A 22,237-nucleotide genomic window follows, 5' to 3' on the forward strand; every position below is an offset into this window, starting at 1 on the left:
AATTCGAAAGTAAAGTTCTAAGTACTGACTTGGCAGAAAATTCTAACAAATTTTGGTCTTATGTCAAAGCGGTAGGTGGATCAAAACAAAATGTCCAGACACTCTGTGACCAAAATGGTACTGAAACAGAGGATGACAGAATAAAGACCGAAATACTAAATGTCTTTTTCCAAAGCTGTTTCACAGAGGAAGACTGCACTGTAGTTCCTTCTATAGATTGTCGCACAGATGACAAAATGGTAGATATCGAAATAGATGACAGAGGGATAGAGAAACAATTAAAATCGCTCAAAAGAGGAAAGGCCGCTGGACCTGATGGGATACCAGTTCGATTTTACACAGAGTACACGAAGGAATTTGCCCCCTTCTTGCAGCGGTGTACCGTAGGTCTCTAGAAGAGCGTAGCGTTAAAGGATTGGAAAAGGGCACAGGTCATCCCCGTTTTCAAGAAGGGACGTCGAACAGATGTGCAGAACTATAGACCTATATCTCTAACGTCGATCAGTTGCAGAATTTTGGAACACGTATTATGTTCGAGTATGACTTTTCTGGAACTAGAAATCTACTCTGCAGGAATAAGCATGGGTTTCGAAAAAGACGATCGTGTGAAACCAGCTCGCGCTATTCGTCCACGAGACTCAGAGGGCCATAGACACGGGTTCCCAGGTGGATGCCGTGTTTCTTGACTTCCGCGAGGTGTTCGATACAGTTCCCCACAGTCGTTTAATGAACAAAGTAAGAGCATATGGACTATCAGACCAATTGTGTGATTGGATTGAAGAGTTCCTAGATAACAGAACTCAGCATGTCATTCTCAATGGAGAGAAGTCTTCCGATTTAAGAGTGATTTCAGGTGTGCCGCAGGGGAGTGTCATAGGACCGTTGCTTTCACAGTATACATAAATGACCTTGTGGATGACATCGGAAGTACACTGAGGCTTTTTGCGGATGATGCTGTGGAATATAGAAAGGTTGTAACATTGGAAAAGTGTACTGAAATGCAGGAGGATCTGCAGCGAATTGACGCATGGTGCAGGGAATGGCAATTGAATCTCAATGTAGACAAGTGTAATGTGCCGCAAATACATAGAAAGCAAGATCCATTATCATTTAGCTGCAATATAGCAGGTCAGCAACTGGAAGCAGTTAATTCCATAAATTATCTGGGAGTACGCATTAGGAGTGATTTAAAATGGAATGATCATATAAAGTTGATATTCGGTAAAGCAGATGCCAGACGAGATTCATTGGAAGAATCCTAAGGAAATGCAATCCGAAAACGAAGGAGGTTACAGTACGCTTGTTCGCCCACTGCTTTAATACTGCTCAGCAGTGTGGGATCCGTACCAGATAGGGTTGATAGAAGAGAGAGAGAAGATCCAACGGAGAGCAGCGCGCTCCGTTACAGGATCATTTAGTAATCGCGAAAGCGTTACGGAGATGATAGATAAACTCCAGTGGAAGGCTCTGCAGGAGAGACGCTCAGTAGGTCGGTTCGGGCTTTTGTTGAAGTTTCGAGAACATACCTTCATCGAGGAGTCAAGCAGTATATTGCTCCCTCCTTCGTATATCTCGCGAAGAGACCATGAGGATATAATCAGAGAGATTACAGCCCACACAGAGGCATACCGACAATCCTTCTTTCCACGAACTATACGAGACTGGAATAGAAGGGAGAACCGATATAGGTACTCAAGGTACCCTCCGCCACACACCGTCAGGTGGCTTGCGGAGTATGGATGTAGATGTCCTTACTACAATCTAAAATAAAAATATACGAGTCTACTGAAATTCAAATTGCTCCATATAGCCTAAGGCTCTCCGTCTTCAGGCCACGAGTGGCCTACCGGGACCATCCGACCGCCGTGTCATCCTCATGGTGGATGCGGATAGGAGGGGCGTGGGGTCAGCACACCGCTCTCCCGGTCGTCATGATGGTATTCTTGACCGAAGCCGCTACTATTCGGTCGAGTAGCTCCTCAGTTGGCGTCACGAGGCTGAGTGTACCCCGAAAATTGGCAACAGCACATGGCGGCGTGGATGGTCACCCATCCAAGTGCCGACCACGCCCGACAGCGCTTAACTTCGGTGATCTCACGGGAACCGGTGTATCCACTGCGGCAAATATAGCCTAAAGGAGGATGAAATATTTATTGGTTTAACTGATTTTGCGATAGGCCTATTGGTTCGCTTGTAATTAAGGCTTGAACGTGAGTCTCCATAGTAAAAAATTCGGTAGTAGTATTGGGGTTGCCGGTGTACCAGAACTACGGTCACTGATCGTTCTCAGAGATCCGAAGGAAGGGCTGAAGATGAGGGTTTAATGTCCCGTCGACGGTTAGGTCATTAGAGTGGGATGGGGAGCGGAGCAGTGGAGAAGGGCCGGTAGGCGGTGGGAGCCGCGGCGGCGCGGCGCGGCGTCGGTCTGCCGCAGGCGGCTGGCTGACGCCAGGCCAGGACTGCCAAAAATGCGTGAGGCCTGGCCCGGCCTGCGGCACGCACGGCCCGGCGGCCCTCCTGCCTGCCTGGGCCTTATTGATCCCGCTGCGGAAGGCCTAGCACAACCTAAAGAGGATCTGTCTGGTCTGGTCTGGCCCCGCACGCACCGCCGTCCGCGTCTGGCTGCCGACAGCCGCCAGGGGGGCAACGCCAGGGCCACGGCACCATCCACGTGACCGCGCGAAACATACACTAGGACACTAGGGGACCGGCAACTCGTTTACTGCCGACAGCAGTTCACTCTGATTGGCCACACAGTTGTCGAGAGTCTTCAGTTTTTTCCAGTGCAATTGGTGAGAAAATAATTCACTGGCATGATGGAATTGTAATTTCCTTGAGATGTATGAGTCTCAGCTTTATCTTCGATAATGACAGAAGCTGAGGAATGTAGAGTTTCACGGCCGGAAATATCATGTCCATTATAATTATCCGGGCTGTTATGCCGTGGTCGGTTGATGAATTCTGTGTCAGTTCCCAACGTTTCGTCCCCGTCTACGGAGGACATCTTCAAGGGGGTCTGTAGCTCGATGGAAGGTCCAACACCCCCACTGGCTCGCTACAGTTGGACCTTCCATCGAACTACGGACCCCCTTGAAGATGTCTCCCGCAGTCGGACACGAAACGTTTGGAATTGACACAGAATACCGACCACGGCATAACAGCCCCCATAATTATAATTGACATGAGAAGCTGAAGAAATGAATTAAAATTTGTGCCACGGCGAGGACTTGAGCGAGGCTTTCCTGGTTGCTAGGCAGATGTGTTAACCATTACGTCACCATAGCAGTAATGCCTAACACAGCTGCAGAGGGCACACTAGTCCAGTGTCCTCCATAACACAAACTTCAGTTCACGCTTTCAGCCCTTTATCCCCTTGTCAAATCGTCACTGTCGCCGAGCATTTCCTATCTTGGAATAGCACTCAAATTCTGTACCTAATGGAGAAATGCAGCCTGTATCTCAAGCATAGGCTCTCCCGTATTGGAATGACACACCAGCTTTGTACTTAATCGAAAAATTCGGCTTGTATCTCAGGTGTAGGTGATCTATTGGTCTGATAGACTTACAATCTCCTTGAGACATATGAGTCTCAGCTTTATCTTTGTAAATGATATTAGCTGAAGTGACGATTTGTTGTTGTTGTTGTTGTTGTTGTTGTTGCGGTCTTTAGTCCTGAGACTGGTTTGATGCAGCTCTCCATGCTACTCTATCCTGTGCAAGCTGCTTCATCTCCCAGTACCTACTGCAACCTACATCTTTCTGAACCTGCTTAGTGTATTCATCTCTTGGTCTCCCTCTTCGATTTTTACTCTCCACGCTGCCCTCCAATACTAAATTAGTGATCCCTTGATGCCTCAGAACATGTCCTACCAACCAATCCCTTCTTCTAGTCAAGTTGTGCCACAAACCCCTCTTCTCCCCAATTCTATTCAATACCTCCTCATTAGTTATGTGATCTACCCATCTAATCTTCAGCATTCTTCTGTAGCACCACATTTCGAAAGCTTCTATTCTCTTTTTGTCTAAACTATTTATCGTCGAAGTTTCACTTCCATAGATGGCTACACTCCATACGAATACTATCAGAAAAGACTTCCTGACACCTAAATCGATACTCGATGATAGCAAATTTCTCTTCTTCAGAAACGCTTTCATTGCCATTGCCAGTCTACATTTCATATCCTGTACTTCGAGCATCCTCATTTTTATTTTGCTCCCCAAATAGCAAAACTCCTTTACTACTTTAAGTGTCTCATTTCCTAATCTAATCCCCTCAGCATCACCCGACTTAAGATATAAGAAGGCGAAAATGGGCTGAAGGCGTGAATTGGTCTGTGAGGGGGTGGGGGGGGGGGGAGTGGGCAATGGACTAGAGCTAGGGTAGTCTGTACAACTGTGTTAACCATACTGCTGTTATGATGATATGTTTAACACATCTTCTTAGCAAGCAGCAGACCCGCGTTCAAATTCCAACCATGGCATCAATTTTAATTCCTTCCTTCAGCTTCTATCATTATCGTAGATTATTCACTTGTGCTCGGCCACATACCAGTGTCCAATGGGCACAGCATCTAGATCTACATCAGTACTCTGCAAGCCACCTGACTATGTGTGGTGGAGAGTACCACCATTTGATCCCCTCCTTCCATGCTCCAATTCGCGAATGGTACGTGGAAACAATGGTCATCGGCAAGCCTCTGTTTTAGCTATAATTTCTCGAATTTTCTCATTTGTGCTCATTTCGTGAGACGTTTGTTGGAGGAAATAATATGTTGTCCGATTCTTCCTGAAACGCGTTCTCTTTTAATCTGAGTAGTGAAACACTACGTGATGCACAATGCCTCTCTTGTAGCGTCTGCCACTGGAGTTTGTTGCCGGCCGCGGTGGCCGAGCGGTTCGAATCCTGCCTCGGGAATGGATGTGTGTGATGTCCTTAGGTTCGTTAGGTTTAAGTAGTTATACGTTCTAGGGGACTGATGACCTCAGATGTTAAGTCCCATAGTGCTCAGAGCCATTAAACCATTTGGAGTTTGTTGAGCATTTCTGTAACGCTCTCAGGCCGAATAAAAGACCCTGTTATGAGACACACTGCGTTTCGTTGTATCTTCTAACTCTCTCTCCTGTTAATAGTTCCTGGTAAGTGCCCCAAAGTGATGAGCAAATGCTCGAGAATTGGTCGAACAAGTATTTTATTAGCCACTTCTTTCGGGGGTGAGCTACATTTCCTTACGATGCTTCTTATGAATCTCAGTCTAGCATCCGCTTTTCCTACTACTTGTTTTATACGCTTGTTCTACTTAAGGTCGCTCCAGATAAATACTTCTATGTATGTGTACTCATCTAGGCCCGCTGCGTCGTATGTGGCATATAAGGACGTTGTACATTATGCTATGAGACCAAGACGCTGATGTGTTTAATTGCATTGTTTATTATAAAAGGCTTATTTCGGCGTTATCCTGATTGTTTGGATGTTGGTGGAGCTATAATATTTGTCGAATTATGTAACGTTATTTAATAATGACGTTACTTGACAGCTGTAGTAACATCGCTGACTCAACTGTCAATGCAGTTGTCAAGTAACGTTATTATTAAAGTTCCTTTCATAATTCGGCGACTTCACGAATTACTTCCCCAGCAAAAGTTTAGCACCTACTATAGTTCCAACAGCATCGAAGGAACAAACTTATACGGTAGTGTGACTGCAACTGAGACATCAATGTCATTTGGATATCATGACCTCCTAGTACAGCCTGAAGATGGCAGTCACGCCGAAATAGGCTGTTATAACAAACAATACAATCGAACAAAGCAACGTCTTGGTCTCATAGCGTATTTGTAACTCTTAGATTTCTTACGTTGGTTACTGTTCAATTCGTCGTCAATGCCGTAGCTCTACAGTAGTGGATTTCATTTCCTATGTATGTGCAATCTGTTACATTTATTTAAATTGTGGATCAACTCCCAGTCCTTACTCCATTCATCAATCCTCTGCAGGCCCTTTTGCAAATCGCTACAGTCTTCTAGCGTTACTACCTCCTTGTAGACAACCGCATCATCTCTGAATTGACCTGCGGAGCTTCCGACATTTGCTACATCATCATTTATACACATCGTAAACATTTCGGCTGACAGCAACGTTGCCACCCTGACACATACTGACGAACTGACGCCTCGTGCAAAATATTCTCAGCGGGAATCATGTTCTCCCTTCTTCCTTCAGGTCTTCGTTGATCCAAACCTAACGTGTTTTCCTTTCGGTTGTCATACCTGATGTTGATCTGAAACTCACGCAAAAAGTTACATTTTTATGTTCGAAAGAAAATGTTATTTCACCGGCAGGTGGGGGCCACATGGTGGTGTTGCGGCCCTGTATCCTGTTACCCGTTTGTGATAGCACACTCGATAAACATTCGCGAGGATGACGGCTCAAATCCGCGTCCTACCATCCTGATTTAGGTTTTCCGTGATTTCCTTAAATCGCTCTGAGCGAGTGCCAGGATGGTTCCTTCGAAAGGGCACGACTGATTTTCTTCCTCGTCGTTGAAACAGTCCAAGCTCTTGTGCTGTGTCTCTAATGACGTCGTTGTCGACTGGACATAGAACCCTAAAAGTCCTTTCTTCAGGAGGTAAGGTACGCCGCTTCCGGCACAGATCCTTTGGACAAAGGTGCGGTCTGCATGGCGCAGTTAGCACATTGACGGAAGAATGGGCCGAGGTCACTATGTTTCTTTAATCGATTGAGAAGAATGAAGTTCCCTAGGATTCTTAGCACAGATGATATTGAATCGAGAGAAGTTGTTGGCTTTGTGGGAAGTGAATGAGGATGGAAACATGTAACTCCATAGTTTACCCTTATTCGGATAGGTGTCTTACAGTGGCTTTTTATCTTCGCAGATCAGTGAGTACACCCTACACTCTATATGTGAGAGCAGTAACTCGAGGTTCCAGAGTCCTACCTTTCGCTCATCAGAAACGAGTGTTCTTCTTGCAACTCGTTCTGAGAATAATTAAAAACTTTAACCATAGTGGGAGACAATTGCGAGACAGCACTTGTTCCTCTTTATATTCTGACACACACAAGATATCAACTGTTCGTCATTGCTACTACTACAGACAAACTCTACAGACCGCGTCCTTCACTAACAGAGAGAAATCTCAGGGTACTAACTGTTGCTGGATACTTATCGGAGACTCAGTTGTTCTGCCTAGAATGTTCCCAGACTTTGCGTAGCTTTTACTGCATCAGCAGCAAAGAGTTATTCTGTAGTAACTTGCTACCGACGACGCAGAATGTAGTACTGCTCCTAGCTGCTTCCTGGTGATCACTGTCTTGCACCCCCTGCACTCGCCGTTTATATGCTGGTTTTTCAGGAACTTTGTGCGAGTTTCTCCCGTAGAGATGTTGTCTCTGACTCTTCCAGAAGGCTCTAAAACATTCTGGTTATATTCCAGCGTCTGCTAGCCGCCATGGTGGCAGAGAGTATTGTCCTTACCTAGCCATTACTGCGTGGCCACTTCCATGAGGTTGTTAACAAGACTGACTTCATATGGAGAGCTGGGCAACTTTATGATGTCCGCGTGACATCATGCCTTTTGCGTTGTCTTAAAATGTTATTCATAATATAATTTCTCACCTTTCCTTGCAACTTTGCCACTTCTTTCATTAACAAAATTCTATAGCCATGACAGGTATTCCAGCTACCAGATAGAGTTCCACTTCAAGAAATCCCGAGTTAACCATAGGAAACCAACGCATCACGGAGTGGGGTGTACTTTATACCCACCCTAAAAAAAGTTAAAGAAAAAATCTCGTTAGTTGTTGACTTATATTAACAGCAAACTTTTTAAAGAGATACTGGTGGGTAAGTAGAGTCCAGAACGTGAAAATGTCTTTTAGCACTCTCTTAGAAATATCTACACATTTTCAATAACGTGTACGGCCAGTCTGGGGTGTTTTAAGATCACCAGAAAAAATTTAAAAATTGTGAAGTTGTTGAACGTTACTCGCAACATTGTTTTTAAAGAGGTACTGGTGTGTTGGTAACGTCCTAAACCTGAAGAAAATTGGATCTGCTATTTCGTTGTGGAAACGAAGTTTTTAAGTTGAGTTTAACTGAAATATCTAAAACATTTATGGAGTCTGGTTGGGAAAATAGTTAAAAACAATAAATATTTTTTCAAAATTTTAAAATATTAAGTAACTGTGGAGATTGCAATATTTTTCAATACGTGGACGTAAAGAACCTCTTTTCCCCTGGTATTGCGAAGGTTAAGATCGAAAACAATTTGAGAGCTCAGTTTCGTACCCCCTGTTGGCTGTTGATAACGTCTACAGGGAGCGTTTCTCCACGCAACTGCCGCGTAGTTCAGAACTGGGCGCAACTACGACCTTTTCAATTCCGAGATCCTGTGGCATTATAGACGTCGGGCCTAGCAGCTGAATGTAGCTGTGACACCCGTCCCAGCGCCTAACCCCCCAGTCGTTCGACGTGTTGACGCCATGTTGGACGCCTCTCTTTAGTATCATCCAGGTATTGGATGTGCACTTCCCCATTTTAAAGCTCCATACAGCACATCTGTCTGTTTCAAGTCCATGGGGACTGGGCGTCTCGTTACGACAAGTGCTTGGCTCTTCGCTGGGTTACAGGCCAGCCTCCATCTTGCCGCTCACGACACCAAGCCGCCGTAGGCTGACTGGAATCGGCACTACGTAAGCTGAACGGTAATGCTGCGCGTGAATGAATGGCAGCTCCGCTCTGCACAGTCTATGGCGCCGACCTCTTCGGTACAGGCGCGGTATGACTCTCTCCCCCCCCCCCCCCCCCCCCCCCCCCCTCACTCCCACCCCTACAACTAGCTGATCCTTCCCCCGTTCGCACCCGGAGAGGTCAGTTCGTTGTGGTTATACGATGTCTTTCTCCTCCTACATAAAGGCCTCCCATGATTCTCATTGGCTGCAGATCCACAAGAATCTTTTTGCACGTGAAAATCACCGCCTGGCGTTTGGCTGCGTAAAATTTGAGCCGCCATTTGATGGCCCAAGCTCCCAGGACGTCGCAAGCCGGTTGTAGGCGGTGACGCGTTAACCCGGCGTTAGTGCTGCGTCCGTATAACGCTGTTTCGTCGGCGTAGAGCACAGCGTGCGTCTTCGGGACGTCGGCGGTGTAAAGTAAGTAAAGAAAGTGGCCGAGGACGGGCCCTTGCGGTACCCCAGCTACAATGGGACGAGCTGTCGACATCCCGTCGTCGGCGCACACGTGGAAGGTGCGCCCAGTCAGGTACCATTGGAGCAGGCGGGCGCGCGACACCGGTAGCCCCTGTGTAGTTTATACGCAAGGTCCTCGTTCCACACCCTGGAAACGTCCATGAGTACCACCCCAAGATTCTCGCGACGTTTCAGTGCCCCCATTGCCTGCTCCACTAGTCGGAGAAGTTGCTGCTGCGTGGAGTGGCTCCTCCTGAACCGAAATTGTTCGTCAGGGAGCAGGCCTTCCTCCCTGACGTGTCGCCACAGTTTCTTGATGTACAGCCTCCCAAATATCTTCGAAACTGCAGGCAGCAGGCTGATCGATCGGTGGTTTTGCGGTATCCACAGGTCTTTTCCGGCCTTGGGGACGCTACAACTTCCGCATGTTTCCATACAGTTGGGAAGTTGCAGGTCCTGAGCACGGAGTTGAAGACTCTCGTAAGTTGCCGTACAGCGTTCGGCGTAGCATCTTCAGGATCCTTACTACGGTCTCTGCGTTGATAAACCTGTTCCTTTCTTCTATCTCAGTGGATTCTTAGGCAACGCAGTCCATTTTGTGGTGCAGTTCTTCGTGTTGTCTCCGTGCTTGCTAAGAAAATGAGAAGTTCCGCCTTATGCAAGACACCTTTTTTTTCTTTTGTTTCAGCCATACATGTTTCAGCACTTTTGTGCTATCGTCAGTGGGTTCTATTTTTATTTTTAACTGTAAATTTGTTGTTAACATATTAACATTTGTGTCGTTTACAACATTATGTAAAAGTTACATTTATAGCTTAATTGGCGAAAAGTGGGTGTAATCATGAGTAACACACCTTACATGATGTTATTGTCCACTTATTTTGGTAGCTGTTCTGCTAAACAACATCTGCAAACAGGAAAACGTAATTTATTTTCTGTTTGTTATGCATTTACGAACGGAAATAAGACTGTATCACGTTTTCTTTTTGTAACTTACAGTTTTGAAGTTGTGGTACGTTTACCTGTGTTGTTGGCGAAGTAAATAGGCTTACTTCTTTGCCTGTGTTCGCGTGGCAATGCAGTTTTTCCGATTACTCAAAACATAGGCGGAGTTTTCGCTGCCATTACGTGTTGTTGTGGCTATGTGGCGTTCATTTGTTTCGTAGAGTGTTCTGCTGGGTGAGGCGCGCGAGTCTGAATTGTATTTGGTGTTAGTGGTGTGTGGTTTGTGTGGGTTTGCGTGTGTGTGTTGAGTACTGAGGCAGAGAGAGAGAGAGAGAGAGAGACTGAAAGAAAGAAAGAAACAAAAGAAAAGAGAGAAGGATTTTGTGTGTGTGTGTGTGTGTGTGTGTGTGTGTGTGTGTGTGTGTGTGTGTGTGTGTGTGTATTACTGTGTGTGTGTGTGTGTGTGTGTGTGTGTGTGTGTGTGTATTACTTGTATAGTTCTTCTATTGTGGCGAAGAGGGTTTTGCAGCACAGTGATGTGTGTTCATTGAGTACTTTCTTTCCTTGGACTATTGATTTTTGGATGTGGTAGTTTTCTTCTAGAGTTGATTTTTGGTATAGGCTGCTGCTAGTTTTTAGGATGTGAAGGTCAGTTTCAATGTGTGTTGGGTGGTGGTTATGTGCTACGAGGTGGTCTGCAAATGTTGAGTGTGTGCTATTGCTTTTCAGTGCTCTGAGGTGTTCATTATATCTGGTTCTTATGAAACTTTTAAGCACGTATTTATTTGGTCTTTTTTCTGGTAACCTTGTGAGGAACGCAGATCAAAAGGAATTGAAAGTACTTGTCCGTGCAAGTGTTTTAAAAGTCATTGACTCAGTTACACAAAGAAATGGGAATTAACGAATCATGTTATGCACCCCGCCCTCGCTTCCCACCTGTGCCACGCATCCCACACGCACACACACACACACACACACACACACACACACACACACGCACGCACACGCGCGCGCGTTTGCAGTAACGCAAGCAATTAACGATGTTTGCGAGGGGGTGGAGACTGCAGGAACAGTGTCGCTCCCGGCATTAATTACATGACCAGCGAAACGCCCGCTATACGGCTGTCAGGCAGACAACATCGTTACTGCTTAATCTCGCTAGCAGGGAGTTCACGTGGACCACGACCGCCACCAGAGATACGATGATATGAGGCATCAAGAGATACGCTAATGCATGACCCACTGCCTCCACTGTCACTTCACGTCTGTGTTCGACACACTGCACAGCACTGGGTGCGAACCCTACACTCTTATATACAGTGATCAGTATGAACATTATGGGCACCTACCTAGTGGCCGGTATGTCCACCTTTGACACGGATAACAGCGGCGATGCGTCGTAGCATGGAAGCAGTCAGGCATTGATAGGTCGCTGGAGGGAGCACCTCAGCTGCACACACAAGACACACAATTCCCGTAAATTCCGGGATGGAGCGCGATGAACTCTGACGCCACGTTCAATCACATCCCAGATGTATTCGATAGGGTTCAGATTTGGCGAGTTGGAGAGCCAGCGGATCAATTGGAGCTCGCCACTGTGTTCCTCGAACCACTCCAACACACTTCTGGCATTGTGACATAGCGCAATATCTTGCTGAAAAATGCCACTGCCGCCGGAAAATTTGATCGTCATGAATGGGTGTACGTGGTCTTTACCCAGTGTACGATACTCATTGGCCATAATGGTGTCTCGCACAAGCTCCACTGGACTCACGGATACCCACGAGAATGTTCCTCAGATCATAATGGGGCCGCCGCCAGCGTGTCTCCATCCCGCAGTACGGGTGTCAAAGACCTGTTCCCCTGGAAGACGACGGCTTCGCGACCTCCCATCGGCATGATGAAGAAGGTATCAGAATTCATCAGACCATTCAACGCTCTGCCACTTCGCCATCGTCCAGAGCGAATGGTCACGTGCCCATTTCAATCGTAGTTGCCGATGTCGTGGTATTAACATCGGCGCATGCGTAGGTCGTCGGTGCGGTTGCAGTGTTCGGTGCACTGTGGTCAGACACTCGTGTACTCTGCCCAGCATTCAAGTGTGATGTTAGTTCCGTCACAGTTCGTCACCTGTCCTATTTTGCCAGTCTGCCAAGCCTACGGCGTCAGAAATCTGGAATGAGTAGTGGCCGCCCAACACCACGACCTCTGGACATGGTTTCACCCTGGTTTCGCCACATGTTGAAGACCTTTAGCACTTCTCCAACATCCGACAAGTCCTGCAGTTTCCAAAATGCTCGTGGCGAGCCTCCGGGCTATCACAGTCCGCACTTGGTCTAATTCAGGTAGATTGCGCGCGTTCCCCATTCTACACACGGACAGCACACTGACTGATCCTACATGCACAGTGCGTGTATCTGACCAGCGGTCATTCCTCGCCTTGTGACGCTGCTATCGCCTGGACGGGTTTATATGGATAGTAGGTCGGTAGTCTCAATGTTCTGGCTGATCAGAGTTTTTAACCTCTATAGGGGTTGGACAAAAATGTGGTAACACCGCGAGAGGTACATGCTTCAACAAAGGCGCAGATGCTGACCAAGCCTGCAGATAGCACTGTTGTGTTTGACCACCGGCGACACCCGTCTACAGTGTCCTCAAAACGATGCAAGTATCTATTGTGGTCAGAACAGTCTTCTGTGTAGTTGTGAGTGCATTATGTTGGAGCTCAGTGAATTCTAACGTGGGCTAATCCTCGGTGCTTGTATAGTGCGTGCTTCTGCAACCAAGGGAGTCGAATTGTTTGGTATTTCAAGAAGCTCTGTATCGAAGATTTAGACTGGATACAGGGGAATCGGAAAAAAGTCATCGGCTAATTCGCAACGCTGACGGAAGTGTGCGTCGAGTGACCATGAGACACGGCCATTGAAAAGGACTGTCACGCAAAATAAGAGGACGACAGCTGCAAAAGTCAATTATTCAAAAAACATTCTTAATCGCATTTATTATTATTATTATTATTATTATTATTATTATTATTATACCGCCAACCGGTTTCAACCCGACGTAGGGGTCATCTTCTGGGCGTTCACGCCAATGGTCGACTGCTGGTGGTCTCACTCCTGTCTAAATAACGGCAGGAAACTATCCATGGATACAGATGGATAGTTTCCTGCCGTTATGTAGACAGGAGTAACACCACCAGCAGTCGACCAATGGCATAAATGGCCAGAAGATGACCCCTACGTCCGGTTGAAACCGGTTGGCGCTATAATAATAGTAAATGCGATTAAGACTGTTTTTGAATAATTGATTAACGAATCTCCACAACCCTGTTGTGCAAAAGCTGCAAAAGTCTCTGCAGAACTGAATGTCACGAGGGTGAAAGGTCGTATCACCCTCTCAGCACAAAAAAAAAAACACGAACGAAGCTCCAGAAACAGGAAACTGCAAGACGAGCTCCAATTCCAAAACCACTCGCCAGTGATGCAAATGCCCGTAGCAGTAAAGTGTCGTGCCGAACCCATCAAATGTGGACTGTACAGCAATGGAAGAAAGTAATGTGGTCGAATGTGTCTTGTTTCGTACTGCTTCCGACTTCTGGCGTCCCAAGAATGAAAAATGGTGGGGGCTTAATGAATGATTTGGGCAACCACATCGTGGTATTCCATGGACCCCATGCTTACTCTGCAAGGTCGCATTACTGCTAAGGATTGTGTGTCCAGTTTGGCAGATACGGTCCACCTCATGGTTCATCGTTTGTTCCCCGATGGCGATGCTGTGTTACAAGACGATGGGCACCTGGTCACACAGTTCGCATCGTCGAAGAATGGTTTTGTGAGCACGATGATGATGCGTCGCCTCACCCTTGCCACCACAGTCCCCGGTCTCAGTATTAAAGAGCCTTTGTGGTCTACTTTGAAGCTAAGTTTGCGTGATCGCTATCCATTTCCATCATTATTACCTGAACTTTTCATAATTTTGCAGTAAGAATGGTACAAGATTGCTCTAAAGCTCATACAGGATCTGTATTTATCGATCCCGAGGCGGTTATAGAGGGTTCCTACGCGGTATCAGGTACAGTAGTATGTTCTGTTTCTAGTGTTTCCATATTTTTCTCCACCCTGTTCCGGCACAACATCAAGAGCCGACACGTCGTCCTGGAACGTTGCAGCAGAGAGGGCTTTGAGACGACGTCAGCCAGTAGAACGCTGACTAAGACGACACTACGACAGGAGCGGCACCTATACGAAGAGAACATGAGCGCCGCTCCAGCTAGCCGCGGCGGCACTGGAGGACAAACCGTGACTTACGAACTGTTGTGTTTTGCTTGCATTGAAATTGTATTACCTAAGGACGTTGTTTATTTGCATGTCGCCAGTTGCTTGCGACACCTCTTTGTGAAAACGCAAGGTTAAGTATTGTCAATTTAACTTGCTGTAATAAACTCCATTAATAAGATTTGCTTGAATTGTTGTCTAGCTATCCGAGAAAACAGCTTCATAGGCACCGTATATTAAACGAGTGGGCAGGAAACGACACAGCCCCTTTTAGTACTTGATGTTAACGGATTCCAACAATTGTCTTCGTCGTAGTGACATTTTCATAAAGCAGTCAGCTACTACTTTTATTTTGCAAGGATATTCTTTTTAATAAATGCAGCAGAAAAGTAACACACTGACCGACACATCATCTTGCTCGATGTAGCACATTTAAACAAAATAATCTCTCATACACAAAAGAGACTAACTCTTATGGGAAACAATACCCTTTCCCCTTTTTTCTTTTGGGACATGAGATGGATACAACGTGAAAGATGTCTGAGCTTCTATTGAGCACTTTGTAACGTAGTTGTACTAGTTACATTTACTGCAGTGATTCTTTTTCCAATTAAGACATACGCGTTTCACGCGCAGGTGTGTACAAGCATGGCGCTGGCTAACAAACATCCTCGGGATTTATGACGCCATTAACGCCACCTTTATAGCATAGCGTCCATATTTATCAACTGCAGCCAGATTACGCAAAACAGTACGTGCCGCCAAACGCAGTGAGTTGCACGAAAACAGCTGCACGAGCATTTGGTTGGGGGAAGGGGGGGGGGGGGGGGGAGGCGCCGCCAGGAGTTGTCGATGGAAGCCAGCGGCAGAGGATCTAACCCGCGTATGGCTTTTTGTAGGCCTCAGTAGAGCGTTCATTCGTTCAACTGAAGTGCCAGTTCTCTACGTCGACGGTAACTCCGCAATCAATCATTCCTAAGAAGAGGTGGCTTCAGCGAATAACGACCTTAACTCAGAAAGCTTTATCTCGTACTCACAGGCTAATGCGTGTTTTAATCTCACTAGGGAACAATGAGTATTGGAGGTCGGAAGGACTCTTTCGCTCGTATTTCGTTCCCGTTTTGAGTATGCAATTATCTCGATAATCTGTGTTACTACAGCAGTTTCAGACACTTCTATAGTAATATTAATGGGTTTATTTATGAAATAACTTTTCTCCTTCGTCACCATTTTCTATTTTCTTACTTTTCCACGACGCCTTTCGGGAAATGATTCCCAGTAATAGTGACTGGTAGCAGAACCGTTATTTCATATGCAAATCCATTGCTTTTACAGTTTCCGGCTTTCGTCAACTATTTCAAACGGATAAAATAAAATAAAACATATTATTTTATTCAGTCTGCATCTTGTCTGCTCCGCAGCCGTTAAGGATGTTGATGTATAACGCAACCAGCCAAAAAAATTTTTTTTAAATATTTCAATTCCGTAACCGGTTTTGGACAATTATGCCCATCTTCAGGCGGCTAACGTTTCCGACTACTTTAATATTTACGACAACGTCATATCGTCAGGTTCTGCGCTTCGCAAGAACTTTGGAATATTTTCATTACCCTATATGTAGTTCGATGGTAAAAAGACGTTAATATGCCTGCATTTAATTAGATATAAGGTAAAACATACGTACATATGTTAACAGTAAGTGGACGAACGAAAGCAAGACAAAGCGCCGTCCACTGGAACATATGTAAGTGCATACAACTGTTTCACCTTATATCTAAGGAAGTGCAGGAATATTAGCAACTTTTTACTATCGAAACCTCCCATGAAGCGATGGAAATATTCAAATGTTCTTGTACCCCAGCAGAGATAGCAGCATTTTGGATTGCATAAAGTGGAATAATTATGATTTTCAGGTGTGTTTTATGTATTACATCAGTGGTCAAAAGTCCAAGTCATATATCTCTTACCCCTTTTGCGTTATCCGCCATCTTGAAAAAATCGCTAAGAAATCGCATTTTCTTCAGTGGCATTTTAGGCAAAAATAGACCATTATCAATTTTACAAAAAAATGGTTCAAATGGCTCTGAGCACTATGGGACTCAACTGCGGAGGTCATTAGTCCCCTAGAACTTAGAAATAGTTAAACCTAACTAACCTAAGAACATCACAAACATCCATGCTCTAGGCAGAATTCGAACCTGCGACCGTAGCGGTCTTGCAGTTCCAGACTGCAGCGCCTTTAACCGCACGACCACTTCGGCCGGCATCAGTTTTACAGATCATTGAATTTCCTGCTAGTTTCATATATATGTGTGTTCATTGTGGATTCGAATCATGTGGTAACGCACCGGAGGTTGAATTCGACACGGAAGATGACTAGCTAGATAATCCACTGCCTACTGATCGAAGTGATGGATTGTGTACACATCAACTACATTGTAACCAAGAATTATTAACTTTATATATCATTAAAAATTGAATGTAAGATGTATTTTTAAACTGTGTTTTAAAATGTTGAGAATTTGTGTTTTTCTTTTTCAAAAATAGTTACATCCAGAAATAATGTCTCTCTCACGAACTACGTGTATATATCGCATACACGACGACTTAAAGATGAAATTACGTTTAGGAATTCTATTTTTGAATGTGGATTGTAATTTCAGTTTCGACCCCGCTTTCTCTAAAGTTGTTAATGCAACATTTCTCGGCGTGAATAGGAAGCAACTACGAATATTTTGTATGAATCTTGAAGGAGATTAAATCCTCTGAAACACTGGCTATTAAATATTCTGCACACAACTGCACTAATGTATTCTGCTCGCAACTGCACTAAAAAAATTATGAAGGCGAAATCACTAACGTAGCCAACTTCCTGCAGTTTTTAACATTTTTGCGGATTTTCACAGCCTTGTATCTCAGTAGCTGTTCCGACTTTTCCAATGTTGTATACGAAACTTGCAGGAAATTTAATGATCTTTAAAACTGATAATGGCATATTTTTGCCGAAAATACACTGGAAGCTAGTACTGAGGAAAAATTGAAAAAAGTGCTATTTCGTAGCGGTTTTATCAAGATGGTAGATAACGCACAAGGAGGTCTAAAACTTCAATTTTTTGCGAGAGGAGTAATAGATTCACCATACCTGAAAATCAGAAATACTTCATCTCTCGCAGTCCAACCCCCTTTTTCAAACATATCTGTCCTGGGCTATTGTGCCGTGCAGGAGCTCACGACATAACGTTGACCTAAACATTAAAGTAATCCGAAACGTTAGCCATCTGGAGATGCGAATTATACATAGAAACCGGTTATGGCACTGAAATAACCTATTTTTCAAAATATTTGTCGCTAGTTGTGTTTTTGATCAATTTTTGCGGTAGCCTATGTGTGTGTATAATGGAATTTTGCATCCATGTATTCTCGTATCCGAGAAAAGTCAAACAGAATCGAATTCACAGAGGTAGGACTTACTGTAATTATTGCAAACAAATTCCGATTTCATTCTTCTTCACCAGAGTATGTTGGGAAGAGATCCCCCCCCCCCCTCCCCTCCCCCCTCTCCCACCGAAACAAGTTGCTATTTCTTGGATGGCTTGCTAGAGCGCAGCAAGTAAGAGATAAGTCACAGAGACAACTAGGAATGGTCAGAAACTGGTAACACGCATGAACAGGGAACTATTACACTAATAATTTTCGTATTAATGTGATCCGTGGTGATTTGAACAAAATTCATTGTCAATAGTATCATTAAGAATATGGCAAACCTACGTTTCTATCATTTGTAGTCTTAGAGAAAGCTTCTGACAGTATTGACTGGAATACTTTCTTTCAAATTCGAAAGATGGCAGAGGTCAAATCCAGGGAGCGAAAGGCTACTTACAATTTGTACAGTAACCAGATGTCAGTTACAAGAGTCGAGGAGCATGAAAGGGAAGCAGTGGATGGGAAGCGAGTGAGACAGGATTGCAGCCTATCCCCGATGTTATTCAATCTGTGTATTGAGGAAGCAGTAAAGGAAACAAAAGCAAAATTTGGTGTAGGTATTAAAATCCATGGAGAAGAAATAAAAACTTTGAGGTTTGCCGAAGACGTAAATCTGTCAGAGATAACAAAGGACATGGAAGAGCAGTTGAAGGGAATGGACAGTGTCTTGAAAGGAGGATATAAGATGAACATCAACAAAAGCAAAACGACGATAATGGAATGTAGTCGAATGATGCTGAGGGAATCAGATTAGGAAATGAGACCCTTAAAGTAGTAAAGGAGTTTTGCTATTTGGGGAGCAAAATAACTCAGGATGGTCGAAGTAGAGAAGATATAAAATGTAGACTGGCAAAGAAGGCGTTTCTGAAGAAGAGAAATTTGTTAACATCGAGTATGGATTTAAGTGTCAGGAAGTCGTTCCTGAAAGTATTTGTATGGAGTCTAGCCATGTATGGATGTGAAACAGACGATAAATAGTTTGGACAAGAAGAGAATAGAAGCTTTCGAAATGTGGTGCTACAGAAGAATGCTGAAGATTAGATGGGTAGATCACATAACTAATGAGGAAGTATTGAATAGAATTGGGGAGGAGTTTGTGGCACAACTCGACTAGAAGAACAGATCGGTTGGTAGGACATGTTCTGAGGCATCAAGGGATCACAAATTTAGTACTGGAAGGGCAGCTTGGAGGGTAAAAATCGTGGAGGGAGACCAAGAGATGAATACACTAAACAGATTCAGAAAGATGTAGGTTGCATTAGGTACTGGGAGATGAAGAAGCTTGCACAGGATAGATTAGCATGGAGAGCTGCATAAAACCAGTCTCTGGATTGAAGACCACAACAACAACAACAACAACAACAACAACAAAACAACATCGTCTTAGTGGTTCAAGCGTTACAGTGTGGGGAGCCATAATACTGCATGGGCATACTGACCTCAAAGTCATTTAACACTGAACACTCACTATCGATGTTACTGGACACGGTACTCCTTCCCAACGTGCTTCCTTCTCCACATACGTGTTTTCAGGGTGCGTCCGTCCCTTACTTCATTTTTATAGATGGCAGTGCGTGGAGAAGTTTCAAGTGGAACGACCACATAAAACTAACCACAGTTGAGTCAGATGCCAGACTGAAATTCAGTACAAGTTTCCACGGGAAATGCAGCACACCCATAAAGAAGGTAGCTTAAGAAACCGTCGTTCCACCAATAGCCAAATTGTACTCGTCAGTCTGGGGCACCTATGACATAGCATTGATGGAGGAAATACAGAAGATCCAAAGAACAGCAGCGCCTTTCATCAGAAGTTCGTTCAGTAAGCGCAAACTCGTCCAGGAGATGATCAGCCAATTGCAGTGCCAAACGCTGCAAGAGTGGCGTTGTATTGATGTGGCCTGCTGTTAAAATTCGGAAAGCGTACGCGTCTTGTAAGAGTCAACCAATGTACGAGGCCTATTCGGAAAGTAAGGTCCGATCGTTCGCAAAATGGAAACCACCGTGAAAATAAAAAATGTTTTATTTGCACCAGTTAGTTACACCTTACAGCTACTTCTGTACATAGTCGGCGCTCCGATTTATACATTTGTCGCAGCGTTGTACCAACTCTCCAATACCCTCGTCATAGAAGGAAGCCGCCTGTGCTTCCTGCCAATTCTCTACCCTGGTCTGCATCTCGTTTTCTGTGCCATAACGTTGTCTTCGTAGCTATCGGTTCATGTGAGCAGAGTTGAAATTCACAGAGCCACTTACGGGTTCTGTTGTGGGTGATCAAACACTTCCCCTCGAAAACGCTGCAGGAGCGTCTTCATTCCCCCTTCAGAGTGCGCCCGAGTATTGTCACGCAGAAGCAAACGTATGACAGTAATGTAATGTGGGCTGCATGACATCAGGCGAAGTGTCACACCAGGCCCTCATACTTGGCGGTAGACACTATTATTCTAAGCATCTTTAAGTGTTCACTGTGCGCTCAGAACTGAAAAGAGCGACGTGACGTGAAGGAGGGGCATACTAGAGACACTACCCAACACGTCTGTGCAAAGCTTCATCGGATTTTCACTGCGATTTCCTTTTCGCGTCTTATCGGATCTTGCTTTTCGAATAGCCCTCGTAGGTTGGTCTCTCGTACATTGTTGTTGTTGTTGTTGTTGTTGTTGTTGTTGTGGTCTTCAGTCCAGAGACTGGTTTGATGCAGCTCTCCATGCTACTCTATCCTGTGCAAGCTTCTTCATCTCCCAGTACCTACTGCAACCTACATCCTTCTCAATCTGTATAGTGTATTCATCTCTTGGTCTCCCTTTACGATTTTTACCTGCACGCTGTCCACCAGTACTAAATTGGTGATCCCTTGATGCCTCAGAATATGTCCTACCAAGCGATCCCTTCTTCTAGTCATGTTGTGCCACCTCTTCTCCCCAATTCTATTCAATACCTCCTCGTTAGTTATGTGATCTACAAATCTAATCTTCAGCATTCTTCTGTAGCACCACATTATTTATCGTCCATGTTTCACTTCCATATATGGCTACACTCCATACAAATACTTTCATAAACGACTTCCTGACACCTAAATCTATACTAGATGTTAACAAATTTCTCTTCTTCAGAAACGCTTTCCTTGCCATTGCCAGTCTACATTTTATAGCCTTTCTGCTTCAACCATCATCAGTTATTTTGCTCCCCAAATAGCAAAACTCATTTACTACTTTAATCCTCTCATTTCCTAATGTAATTCCCGCAGCATCACCCGATTTAATTCGATTACATTCCATTATCCTCGTTTTGCTTTTGTTGATGTTTATCTTATATCCTCCTTTCAAGACACGGTCCATTCCGTTCAGCTGCTCTTCCAGGTCCTTTCCTGTCTCTGACAGATTTACAATGTCGTTAGCAAACACCAAAGTTGTTATTTCTTCTCCATGGATTTTAACTCCTCCCCAATTTTTTTTTTGTTTTTTTTTTTGTTTTTTGTTTCCTTTACTGCTTGCTGAATATACAGATTGAATAACATCTGGGATAGGCTACAACCCTGTCTCACTCCGTTTCCAACCACTGCTTCCCTTTCATGTCCCTCGACTCTTATAACTGCCGTCTGGTTTCTCCACAAATTGTAAATAGCCTTTCACTCCCTGTATTTTACCCCTGCCACTTTCAGAAATTGGGAGCGAGTATTCCAGTCAACATTGTCAAAAGCTTTCTCTAAATCTACAAATGCTAGAAACGTAGGTTTGCCTTTCCTTAATCTATTTTCTAAGATAAGTCGTAGGGTCTGTATTGCCTCACGTGTTCCAATATTTCTACGGAATCCAAACTGATCTTCCCCGAGGTCGGCTTCCACCAGTTTTTCCATTTGTCTGTAAAGAATTCGTGTTAGTATTTTGCAGTCGTGGCTTATTAAACTGATAGTTCGGTAATTTTCACATCTGTCAACACCTGCTTTCTTTGGGGTTGGAGTTATTATATTCTTCTTGAAGTCTGAGGGTATTTCGCCTGTCTCATATATCTTGCTCACCAGATAGTAGAGTTTTGACATGGCTGGCTCTCCCACGGCTATCAGTAGTTGTAATGGAATGTTGTCTACTCCCGGGGCCTTGTTTCGACTTGGGTCTTTCAGTGCTCTGTCATACTCTTCACGCAGTATCATATCTCCCATTTCATCTTCATCTACATCCTCTTCCCTTTCCATAATAGTGTCCTCAAGTACATGGCCCTTGTATAGACCCTCTATATGCTCATCCACCTTTCTGCTTTCCCTTCTTTGCTTAGAACTGGGTTTCCATCTGAGCTCTTGATATTCATACTAGTGGTTCTCTTTTCTCCAAAGGTC

The 22,237-nt window shown here is 44.6% G+C and overlaps 1 protein-coding gene across 1 annotated transcript in view; it reads left to right on the forward strand.

Moving 5' to 3' along the window:
* The window catches only part of LOC124712411 (unconventional myosin-XVIIIa), a 1,310,522-nt gene that overhangs the window by 215,141 nt on the left and 1,073,144 nt on the right, over positions 1–22,237 (forward strand). The window lies entirely within an intron of this gene.

The sequence above is a fragment of the Schistocerca piceifrons genome, chromosome 8 (genome assembly GCF_021461385.2).
Source record: "Schistocerca piceifrons isolate TAMUIC-IGC-003096 chromosome 8, iqSchPice1.1, whole genome shotgun sequence".
In the NCBI taxonomy this organism is placed as follows: domain Eukaryota; kingdom Metazoa; phylum Arthropoda; class Insecta; order Orthoptera; family Acrididae; genus Schistocerca; species Schistocerca piceifrons.